The sequence below is a fragment of the Chroicocephalus ridibundus genome, chromosome 6 (genome assembly GCF_963924245.1).
Source record: "Chroicocephalus ridibundus chromosome 6, bChrRid1.1, whole genome shotgun sequence".
Lineage (NCBI taxonomy): Eukaryota > Metazoa > Chordata > Aves > Charadriiformes > Laridae > Chroicocephalus > Chroicocephalus ridibundus.
Genome location: NC_086289.1, coordinates 28,799,535 through 28,812,121, shown reverse-complemented (window position 1 = coordinate 28,812,121; position 12,587 = coordinate 28,799,535). Strand labels below are relative to the sequence as shown.

General features: G+C 43.3%; 1 protein-coding gene across 1 annotated transcript in view; it reads right to left on the bottom strand.

Annotated features, from left to right (window-relative positions):
• Window positions 1-12,121, bottom strand: part of TSPAN14 (tetraspanin 14) — a 43,043-nt gene extending 30,922 nt beyond the window's left edge. Inside the window, exon 1 of the mRNA XM_063338536.1 lies at window positions 11,762-12,121. The gene's annotated coding sequence lies outside the window, so the exon portion shown is untranslated. The remainder of the gene's footprint in view (window positions 1-11,761) is intronic.
• Between the last annotated feature and the right edge of the window lie 466 nt (window positions 12,122-12,587).

The window sequence follows — 12,587 nt, the reverse complement described above, 5'->3', positions numbered from 1 at the left end:
TTTATACTAAAAGCAGTTATGTTTCCTAACGTAGGAGGCATCTGTTACCAGTCTAGAAATCTGCTACATCAGTATTTCATTTAATTTACATCACAGGCTACATAACTATGGTTAGGCAATACTACAAAACACTCAGAAGATTAAAGTAGTATGTGGGCAGCATAGACTAGTAACTTTCTCTACTGTGTTTCAGACAAAGCAAGTCACATTATGTCAGCTGACAGTTATCACCCACTCATGACAACGGGAATTTCTAAAACTTAAATACAGAGCACTGCTGCTTTGGTAGAACATATAATTTCATCTTGGTATTTACAGCTTTAGTGAGGGGAAAAAAAATGTAGTTGTTTATCAAGAGGCTACTACCATTTCCAAAGCACTTCTTCACCCACAGATTCCACTCTTACCTTGAAAACGCTACAGCAGTGATATTCAGTCTATAGATTTTAACACTCATAAAACAGAAGCTGCGGTATGTTAGACAATCTAATTTGGATGTGCAGGGAAATCCTCACAGATAAGATGTTAAATCTAGAAGAACAACTGGAGCACTAATGCATGTCTCTAGATCTAGGTCACAAATTTTCTTCTCAGGGGGCATTAATGTTACACGGCAGACCTAAGTCACACGAAGTTCCAGGTTCAGCCAGCACTGATGCAGTCCTGATCCCCCTTCCTGCCCCCTCCTAAAATCCACAACCATTAATCATCCCACTCAGCAGAGCAAACAATCACACAGCAAATCTTCAGATCAATCCTGTGATGTTGTACCACACTCCAAGAAGAAAACAGTTTTAGGCCTTCCAATTTACCTCCCCAGAGCTCACACAAATGCCAGTGTGGGTGCAGTCAGGAGGTGGCAGGAGAACAAGGATGGGAGGCCAGCAGCAGCGCTAGCTTCTGAGAGCGCTCATGGAAACCCAGCACCCCTACAATGCCAGCCTACACCAGCACCACAGGCTACACCACACTCGACGCTAACACACTGCAATGGATTAAGCGGGGGAACAGGGGCAGAACTGAGTGAAGAGAAAACAAAGAAAAAAAAGATTTCATTTTGTCAGCTGTTGGCGGTTCCCTCATCATTCATCTATACGAAGCATCAAGTCTATATGAAGCTGGTAAAGCAAATCAACAAAGTCAAAAGAACAACGCACTAAGGAACAAGAAGAATTTTTAAAATACAGCAAGACGTGTACTTTAGCCTATCATTTGTTTTGATACAACTACTTAATTCCATTACTCCATCAACAACAAATCTCTATCAGAAAGCATTAGTTCATTCATTTAAGACACAGTGCCATTAAAAATAATTGTCATATTCTTTGGAGGTGCTAAATCAATACAGGGTTTTTTTGTGAAGTTGAAAGTAAGACTCATTCCTGACCAGGGACAGTTCAGAGATTTTTCATAGGATGTTCTGAAAATGGAGCAACTGAGAGGATTGCTCTTTCCACATCCCAGGGAGGAGGTGACCACCGAGGGAGTCTCAAATGTTCAGTACAATACCTGGGTGCTGGGCATCAGATCTTCATGTGTAAGGACTGAGCTGGTGCAACACAAAGGCGAGGAAAACTGACAGGATTTGGAGCTCTTACAGGCCACTCTGTTCCTGGAAACAGATAGTAGCCCTGCAGATGATTCAGGAACTCCCTGCAAGCATGTGTCATCTTTATTTTTGTAATTTTGTCTCCAAGGAACTCTGACTGGAGCCTCACAAAGCAAATACAAGCTTCTCTTAAGGAATACGAGTATAGTGTATTTACCTCTGCTGCAGTCCATAAGACCAGAGAAATATTTGCTCATTCTTAGAGAAAACATGAGGATTATTCAACAAAAGGGTATTTTTAACCTGAACAACTCATGATGCAAGACAGATATTGCTAATCCATTGTTATCCCTGTTTTACTAGAAAAATAATGGCAGATAACAGATCTCTGAACTCAATGGAAAATGTGACCAAAGCCAGACAGATTTCTTAAGATTTCATCTTTTGGGGTTCTTATTTCTGTAGCATGCTGAAGACTCAAAGTCCTCAAAGTATTTGAAGAATATTTCAAGCACAAGTTGCTCCAATACAAACTCTACAAAACAATCCCTCAGAGCAGATCCAAGCCCCTATACATGGGAAGATTCTCAGGTTTCAGTGACCAGGCTTTATTCACCACTGCACAAATTGTAACTTAGGAAAACACACCAGTGCTCCCAAACCCAAAACAAGAAAGCAGCGATTCAGAGGAGCTCCACTCAAGCTCTATAGACAGCTCACACTGAAATTGTGTGTGTGCTTTTGGCCAAGCCACTACTTTCACGTGGATGAGTTGCATCTGAAATACCATGTAAAAGTACTCTGAACTTAGACTACATTCAGAATATAGACACCTTAAATTCTGAAAAATAATCTACATGGGCATCAAGAAGCATCAACTCTTTACCTCTTCTGAACCGCCCACTTGACTAACTTCACCAATACTTTGGCACAAAAGCTCAATGCTGCACAACTGTAATTCAACCTATCATTCATGGGATATTTTCAGCTCCATTTGATTTCTTAAACTAACAGAAATACACTAAAGGAAGACTTGAAAAGACAAGCAGAATTGAGGATTGCTCCCACAGCATTTAAAAAAACAGTGACAGAGGACACTAGCTTAGCTGTTATAACAATTCCACTTTCCACGGTTCTTCACACCAAGCTACCAAAAGATATAGTTCGCTGGCCTTGCTTTCACATGTTAAAGTCTTTATTCCTACTTAGTTACAAAAGCTACTAGTAATGCTAAAAAAAAAAAAAAGCCAAACCACCACAAAAACAAAAGCAGCTCCAAAACCTCCCAATTTTCATTTGTACAAACTAATCAGAATAAAAACAAATGACACTGTAGAACACAAGTATTGACCATGTAAATTCAAACTGCAAATATTTTTAGTTATTGACACTGAGGAGAGGTACAACTCTACTCAGCTATGGACTGAATTTTACTAGGTTTACACTACTTCTGCTCCACTGACCTCAGGTTCACTGAAGTAATAAGTGAACAGATAGAGACTTTCTGCTCCAACATACAACAGTGCTTGAGAAAGGCACCAGCTAAAAGGCACAGAACTCTTACCTAGTTCAAGAGAAATCTGCTCAAAGCAGCTGACTGCAAATAAAGTGTATACTCCATATTCTGACTCAGAGCAAGAGAGAGCGCAGGAAGCAGAAAGAAAAGGAAATGTCAGAAGTAAATTGAATTCAAACACCAGCAATTTTCCAAACATGAGCATAAGAATGAAAGACCCTAGAAGAGAGAAAGACCTTTTTGTAAGCTGTCAGGCTCTTTATTTTTATTTATTTATTTAAGAATTGCAGGCAATAGCAGAAGCATAGGATATAGGGCCTTCACTTCACATCCTCCAAAGTACTATGGGATAACCCATGCTCATGCAAGTTAAAACTCAGACGGACTACACCAGAATAAGTGAAACCAACACTAGACATTGTCACTACAGTTCAATGGATAGCTCATTAACATCTTGGGAAAGTTTGGAAAAATCTTTCACGTCTACGAAAATTTTCTTTAAAAAAAAGCTATTGACCAATTTCACCTGAATAAGAGTTTGCCTGCGTTTAACTTACTTAAAATAAACAACAAATCACAAGCTATGTTTTCCTTGTACTTTGCAGAAAGTTCAGGTATTGTGAAACACATAGAAGTGTGTCAGTCATTCTGACCAGGAGTTTATTCACTCTAGGGAGCAAAGCCTGTTAGAACAAGTAGCCAGAATAATCTTAGCTGATCAAAACTCCTCAGCTGCTTTCTACTACCTCTCATGAGAGCAGATACATACCCACTCCCTGTGACATCAACAGTAGCAAGGCAAAACTCAAGGTCTCAAATTAAAGCAAGCATGTAATTTGACTTTTTTTTTTTTTTCCTTCCAACAGAAGGTTTTGGAACCCTAACAAAGTAAATATTTTGAGGAGCCAGAACTTCCAGTTTGGGGAATAATTTTATTTCTATTTAGCGTTCAGGGAATAACTTTATTTCTATTTAGTCAACCAACAGTAACAGAACCTATTCCATACATGTTGTCTGCTCCCCCCCATACCTCCATGCAGACCAAAATGCTTCAAGAACAGAACAGGTCCCCCATTTGCAACATCACTTTATATCACAAAATAAGTCATAACTTAGAGGAAAAAAGACAGGAAGCCACCAACTTTCTTTGCTGACAAATCCACTCTTTCTTCAGAGAGCATTCTGAACTTTTAGACATACTGTGGCTTTCCTCCATTTCCAGGAATGCCACTTGATCAAGTTTCTAGTTACATTTCTGTCAAAAAGGATATGCCTTTGTTTCCTTTTTTCACTAGAGGAAAAAAAGAAGAGACTGATTATAGTAATTTACACTAAAGAAATGATGAGCGTATAATTTGTTTTGGGTTTTGTCTTTTTTGTTTGTTTGTTTGGGGTTTGTTTTTGTTTTTTTTCCCTAAAAACGTTCCTTGCTTCTGGTATAACATGAAGTCTGTCCACATTCACACCATATTTCTTAGCCTCTACAGTGAACGGTCCTATATATGTGTTCGTACAATATATAAATGTATATTATGTATAATAAAATAGATATGTATTTTAACAATTTAAACCAGATCACGGTATCTCTTAAGTTGTTAAAGAATTCCAGCACTGACATCTGTTCTCTGGCAATGAGCATGCTAAGAAATGAATGCATTTGTCTATACATGTTACATTTATCATCTGTTCTGGTTAAATAACACTGTCTCCTTGTCATGGAGACATGATGTAGAGCTGAATCCATAACAAACCCAATTTTTTCTCCCGTCCCACCCCAAATAACAGGACCCCTGCTTGCAAACAGCAGAGGAACACTCATTCTAGATGAGGCACTCTCCCAGCACCACAGGATATTACTCACTGGGGGGACAGGGTGCTAATGTGTGTTGGGTTTGGAGACAATGCTTTCAAAGCTTGCTTTCTTTTGCAGCCCTCCACCTCATGCACCAGTTGCATTCACAACACACTCAGAACCACCTTATTTTATCTGCTGACCAGGACAATCACCAGTTCACAGGTCACAAGAGAAAAATAGCTCTTTGTGGCCACGAAGACAGCTCAACAACCATGTAATTATTCTTCCTACCAACTGATTTTTTGGTAAAGAAATGCACTTGTGCAACTCTCAAAAACCAACTAGCAGGTAAACCTCTAACACAACACTGGAAAACATTACAGATGTGACAAAATGACATTCACCAAATACGTCACGATCCTAACCACTGCCAGCTCTTTAGCAGACTAGACGTCCCAGCGCAAAGATACAGAAATAAGCTAACACTTCAGGAGACGCAGCAGGTAGGTTCGCAGAGCGCCCTGCACACACTACTGCAACACAAGAAAAAAAAGAATAAAAAGAGACAGAAACCAAAGCTGATCCAGGCCGCCAAGCTCATGCTTGAACAGCTCCAGCCCTTCCCCCAAAGCCAGTGCTCAGGCGGGTCGTGAGAAACCCTCGACTGTCTCACTGGAAGACTCTGCATCCGCCTCAGGGGAAGGAGGAAAAACAGGCTTTCCACCTCTCAGGAGTATGCCAAGAACAACACCGTGTCACTAAGAGATCAGGGCAGCAAAGGCTGTGAAGTGACACCGACAGAGCTCCTTCCAACACAGATGTCAGTCTACACTAGCTAACAGCAAAAGCACCAGCAGAATCAGAAGGTTCAGAGGTTAGACACAAACACTTCCTAATCCCTGCCTTTAATAAAAGGAAAAAAACAAATACCTCCAGAGAAAAAATAAAATAAAATATGAGAACACAGGAAACTGACATCTTAACAGGCTGACAGCATGACTGGTTACACAAGCAGCACAGCTCAGAGAAAGAGAGCTGAACACCACCTTCCCTTCTCACTTGTCCCAGCTGGACAAAGTCTTCCAGTAGTACTCCCTTCTGCTGTGCAGAAGCAGACAACTGCTATGACCACTCTGTTAAAATACCCTTTGCAACCTCAGCACGCTGTACACTTTGCAAAGAAAGGCACTTTGTTGTCTTCTGTGAGTCATCTCACTAATTGCCTATCTATTAGTTTCAAGTCAGACAACTTTTTAGATGAACCTTCCTCCTCCACTGGCTTGGCGTGCAGACAGAATTAACTGAAGACGCAGGGCAGGGTAGAAAGCTTTGCTGTTTTTACCCTTTATTATATATAGCTATACCACTGCATTCATATTCCACACAACATTAAGTACTTCCCTGAGCACCATTTAATAACAAATTGTTGAGGGGAAAGAAACATGCATCAATGGAATCAGCTCTATATCCCAGTAGTCGGAAGCCTGCTGTCACATAGACTCCAAAGTCCAACATCTCGGGTGTCTTCCTTCCCATTCAAGTCACTTGAGGCTATTCCCTTTATCAGCTATTCCAGGAGTTTCCAGATGTCACTGTACATGTTTAAGCACTGATCTTATACCCCAAAGCAAGAGTAGACAGCTCTCACCAAGCAGAACAAATCACGATTTCTTTGAGATATTAAAATTCACAGCATTCAGCTGCCTCTGAATACTCTGCTTCGTTCTGCTTCCTGTAGCTGCGACTGCAGCAACTGGAAGCTGCCTTGTTCCCTCCAAGTCCATCAATTATTTAGAGAAAACACCTTTCCAGAGAGACTCAAGTATCAATTATTTAGTCTTTGAGCAGGAAACAAAAACGTCTAAAACAGGAAAAAAGATTTCTGGAAAGGGCTGTTGGGCCACATGAACAAATTTGGTTTTGTACCCTAGCAACCTGTCTGAAACAGAATGAAAAAGCCAAAATAAAATAACCCATAAAAAAAAAAAAGCCGAACGCTCATATGCCCACACAAGCTCAGCAAGTACCTGACTCTATCAGAGCCCCAACTACATCAGTGGGGCTTCAGCACAGGTCTTCACATGGAAGACCTTTATCAATTTCTTATAAATGCCTGCTCTCTAGACTGGGAGTGTAAAACAGAAAAGCTCCTTTGTAACACCAGGACAAGATTCAATAACACTTACTGCAAAGATCAAGAGGAAGCAAAGCCATATGTTTGTTACATCCTTGCCTTTCACGTTCAGGTTCAAATTAAGGATGAAGACGGCCCTAAGATTTTCAGCTTTTGCACAGACTTCTAAAAACAAGGACACAGAAAACAGCTCTCAGAAGAAACACATATAAGCAGGCACTCTTGATAAGAGCAGAAAGTCATTCACTTACACATATCATTTATGAGTTTTACTACAAGAAAAGGGATAAAACACCGTTGCTTTGCTCCCAAAAAGGAAGAGAGAGACAGGAAACACTGAAGCAAAACAAGTGCTAGCTCCCCCCTTCCAAATGGGGGCTGATGCACACTTTGAACCAGAAAGGAAAATAAACTTGCTTTTAAACTCTGCTAAGAGCCCTGGGTTTGGATAAAGTTCCTCGTGCAGTCAGCATATTTTATTTTTATTTGCTATAAGTTTTTTGCATAAATGATAACAGAATTCAAGTGTGAATAATCAAGCAGAACGATACTTCTCTCTCAAAGGGCTTCAATTCCAAGATTTGTGTCAGATTGGTAAAGAAGGTCAGCAAAAGCCTGGCCATTCAGGTCAGTGGTTTCAACTGCAAACATTGCAAACCCTTATCCTGTCAATATTTGAGGATCATCATTCTCTGCAAGTTAAATCCTGTACTGTAATTCTCAACAGTGAGATGCCTAAAATAGAAGAATTTACCCAACGATCACTTTTCAGCTCACTGACCATACTGAAAACAAGTTTTGTTCAGTCATCCAGAATAAAGAGAAGCTGTTTTACAATGCAAAAAATCCAAATACAAAACGTTCAACTATATTTAAGTAATTATATTGTGGCTGTTTTCAAAACTAAGTCATCTGAACCTAGACGCTTCAGTTTGTTCCACCTCTTTTTTTTTTTCTTTTGATTGCTAGATTAAAACCAGATCTCAGCCTTTTTTGCAGTGACCTAAACTATTAAACTTTAAAACCCACACATATCTAACCTTGATGAGCTTTGCTCTGATCATCTCTGACATTGTTCTTAACCTTTCCTTTATCAGATGCTTTTAGCTGAGCATGAGCCAAAGGGTCAAGGAGAAGGATCCTTTTCCTGCCCAGGCTGCGCTCAGGGCTGGAAGGCTGTGCCAGGACCCCCACAAAAGCTACCAACACTACAGCTCTAGAAGAGCCATTGATTTTAGGACTGTGCAATACTAATGAGGAAGACACATGACCATCCCTTGGACGTACAATCAGAAGCCACCTGGAAAATGATCATTGCTTAATTCCCCCTTAGCCTGCAACATTTATTCTGAAGTAAAGAAAATTCTTGTTTGAGAGTTTGATTTACTTTATCTGAGGTATTTAAGCTTAAAGCAACATGAGAACCATAGCACATTCATGGATTTTGCCAAAGTACATAAGTCCGTTCTACCAGAAACAGGAAGTTTTGACCCAGAAAGGCACAGCGCAAAGCAGCATGGCACAAAGCCCACAAGTAAAAACATTCTTGATTCACATGTGATTGAGGCATAAATGTCTCCTTTGTCTGGTGTCTGAAACCCACATATTTTACCATACCCCACCCAAGTGGAAATTTTTTTTTTGTAAAAGCAGAAAATGACATAAAGGGAGGACCTGTAGGAACAGTTTTGACAATAGCTCTGTGAACTCTGCTTCCCACACACACACACCTCAATGAGACTTCTCATCTAAAACAGTGAGATTAGAACAAGAATTTAATTTATTCACGCTCAGCAGTGCTCAAACTGTGACACACCTAATACAAAATGGGAAACTTGATAGAAGACTATGAAAATTAATTGTAGGCGTTTGTCAGCAGAAAAATCCCCCTTCCCCACTTTCACACCCTCCAAACATCCATTTATAGGCAATGGCCAACTGGCAGCCGCACACCAAAGCTTCATAAACTAAATATAACTGCCCTTTAAGAAAAATCAGAGGTCAGCCTCAAGACAAAACAATCTATAAGGGATCAAAAAGCATACTCCTCAGTTACTCATTAGAAGTTAGCCTACAATTTAAACCTCCTCATTCAGATCATCAATACATTTGCATCCGGACATGACCAAATTCGTAACACACAATTTTCTTGCTACATGTAAGAGTAAGAAGTTCAACACCGAAGAAAGTGCCCCATTTAGATAGCATTTTAGGGCTCAGAGCAAGGGCTTTTTATGATCCTTTCATTCAGTGTTACAAGGCCTAAAGCTAGCCCAGAACATACCCCATTTTAGTCCTGTCAGATATGTTACCTATATGAAGGCTCTTGCACAGATGTTGCTCCTAACAGAAGATAATTTTTTTTGCTTTTCTGTGCCCGTCCCATTCCCCCCCACCACCTTCCCCCCGCAAGGGGGCAGGGAGAAGAGGAAAGAGGCTTTAAACAGGAAATCAGCATAAGATTTATTATTCTACAGTGCACTAAATGTCAGGAGAAGCCTATGCCCAGAAACAAGAATAAGACTCAAATGAGGTTTCTTCTGATTTGGTCTTCTTACCTGGTGACTGGAGATAATGTTTCAACACAGAAGCAGCTAACTGGATCAACTTACAATAAATAAAAGTCATACAGAGCACACCAGACAGAGAAGAGCAACTTTCCATGATTTTGATTTAGTTCTAGACCTCACCTTTCGCAAGACCATGTATGAAAAAGATCAACAAAATAAAGCAAAATTGTCAACCACATAACTTCCTTGCACATTGTTTTTCAACACTATTATAAATATATTTCCAAATTTTTGGGAAGCTATTTCCAAAACCTGATGTTTCGGTGACACTGTAATTTTGAACATGAAAATCTTTTAAGGACAGACAATATCACAATGTTCTTCCCTCCCCATCCCACAGTAACAGAGATAAAAGAACATACATCACACCTTAAAAGTACCTTCTTCCAGTGTCATTAGCCAGCGGATAAAGAACACCATTCCAACAACACAGGTGTCCCGGATTTGCTTAAAATAAACAACTGAAAAACCAAAAGCTGCAAAATATTTTCCCCTACAGCTAATTCTGACTTCACATCGATGACTAGACTTGAATTCACACCTGATCCCTTCTCTCCCCACACTCTCCTCTGTCCAGCAGATATTGGTAGCATCTCAAACATCCACACCCAAGCATTTAAAGTTTTACGCTTTTATTGTAAGTGTGAAGTGGCTCAGGAAGTCATAAGAGCACGTGAATAACGATGTCTAACTTACAAATGGAAATAGACAGAAAGCTATCCCACTGAGCATATATGAACACCATATACCCTGTACTTCCATTTTCTAGCAACTGGTTTCCTTCTATTTTATCCAGATCTCTGGGTCACAAGCTTTATGCCCCTATTAAAAAAAAAAAAAAAAAAAAAAAAAAAGCAGCGCAGCAGTACTGGAAAAATCTTCCCTCCACCACCACCTTTGAAGACTTACTAAGGAAGGGAAAACCCAACACAAGTATCTTATTTTTACAGCAGGTTTTTTTTTTATTTAGAAAGGCTCAAAACTGTATCTCACATACTCAGTGGAGACTTGGTGGTTAAGTCAGACATACGCTTAACAATGTTATGCAGATAACTCTGAAAGCGTAAAGTTCTGGTTTGTTCTACACAAAAAAAAGAAAAAAAAGCCAGTACAGAAGTTAGGCAGGTGTAACGCCATGGGTCCTGAATAATACCAAGCCTTTTCTAGCTTAGCTTAAACTTTCTCCCTAGAAATGCACAAGGGCCATTCCATCCTTAAAAAAGATAAAAGTTTACAAAGGGGAAAAAGTTTACAACGGGAAAACGGTTTCCCCGCATAAACTGTGCATAATACATATTACTTGAACTCTCCTCATTGGGTCTCTATGCAGCAGCTTCTCGGCAGCGTTCTGTAGCAGTCACAGACCAGAAATAAAACATTCACCTGAAACTATGAAGACAACCAGGTAGAAGGTAAATGGCCAAATGGGAACTGGTGATATGTTAATTATCCACCCCGGATAAACACCCTCCCTGGGACCCCACAGGAGCCCAAAGGGGCCCGGACACCAAGCACGGCGTCACCTGAGGTGAAACAGACGGGCCTACTTCAGCAGGAAGCCGAAAGGGTGTCAGAGAGGTCCCTCGCTAATGCAGGTTACAAGTAATTAAAGTTACAATTAAAGAAGAGTTACAGGCCTCAGCCCTCGCACAGACGGAGCAATTACTTCTGCCAACAGCAACGCCTGGGCTGAGGGCAGACAGTGACACGGTGGAGTACAGAGCCGGCAAACACCGCCCTGCGGCTGCAACAGCCCCAAAAGGCCTTTTTACTAAAAAAAAAAAAAATATTGTTTTTTCTCCCTTGTAGCACCTCACTCAACGAAACAACTTCGCGTGAACTCCCAGAGGAAGCCTCGCCCGGTCTCTCCGGCTTCCTTTAATGGATAAGGACAATGGCAGAGGCTCGCCATAGCCCCACGTTTTCGGGAAACTTAGAAAGTCTGAGGGCTGCTGCCCGCCCCTGCCGAGGGAGGGCAGCCGGGCAGCGCTTGCTCCCCGCCCGGTTCAATGGCTGCCAGCCCCCAGGGGATGTTGCTGGGGAGAGGCGTGCTCCGGGAGGGGGGGGACACAAAATGCCGGTGCTTAAAGACGGGGAGGGGGGAAGAAAGGGCATTCCGTGCGGCGGGGAGGCGGCGCGACCCCCGGGGCGGCTGAGGAGGACGCCCGGGCCGGCAGCGGGTCGGGCAGGGACTCACCGGGGCAGTAGCCTGCTCGCCAAGTTTCACCAAGTTGGGAGGAGGGCGAGGCGGCGGTGGTCAGCGTACTCGGGAGTCCCTCCACTGCCTCGGCTAGTCCATGGACGCGGCGCTCCCGGACCTTCCCCGCCCCAGCGCGGCTGGCCACCAGTGGCAGGGTTCCCTCTCCGCCGAGCCGCCCCGACGCTGCCGGGGGCCGAGGTAGCGCGGAAATGCCCGCCCGCCCCTCTCGGCCCCGCCCGCTCCCCGCACGCAGCCGTGCTCCACACAAAGGGGACACGCAGGAGGCCCAGCTCTCCCTCCAGACCCCCGGCCCTCCGGGCAGCTTAGCCGGCTATGGCCCCCACAAACGTTCCCCCGAGCCGGCGGGGGAGCCCCGGCGCCCCACCAGTGCCCCTGAGGCCGGGCGGAGGCTGCGAGCCCCAGCGGCCCCCGCCCCGCCCCAGTGGCGGGAACGGCCGCCCCTCACAGGCCCTCCGCCCCCTCCCCGTGGGCTGCCCTCCGCGGCCCTCTTCGGCGGCCCAGCGTGGGGAGGCCTGTGGCCGCTCACTAAGGCCCTCAGCTTTTTTTTTTTTTTTAATTCTAGACTAGTTTTCTGGTCGAGATGGCGGCGCCCCCCGCCCCGCGGAAGAGGCTGGGGAAGCCGGCCGGCTCCGCCCCCGGGCCGGGCTGAGGGAGCTCGGCTGCTGCGCGCCCGGCCCCTCGCCGGCGCGTCCTGCCTCGGGGGCTCTCGGGGCGAGAACCGGTGTGTCAGGGGCAGCGCTTTGGGGGCAATGCTGAAGGCACAATCGAACTTTACCTGCAAAGCCAGAAGGCGAAGGGAAAA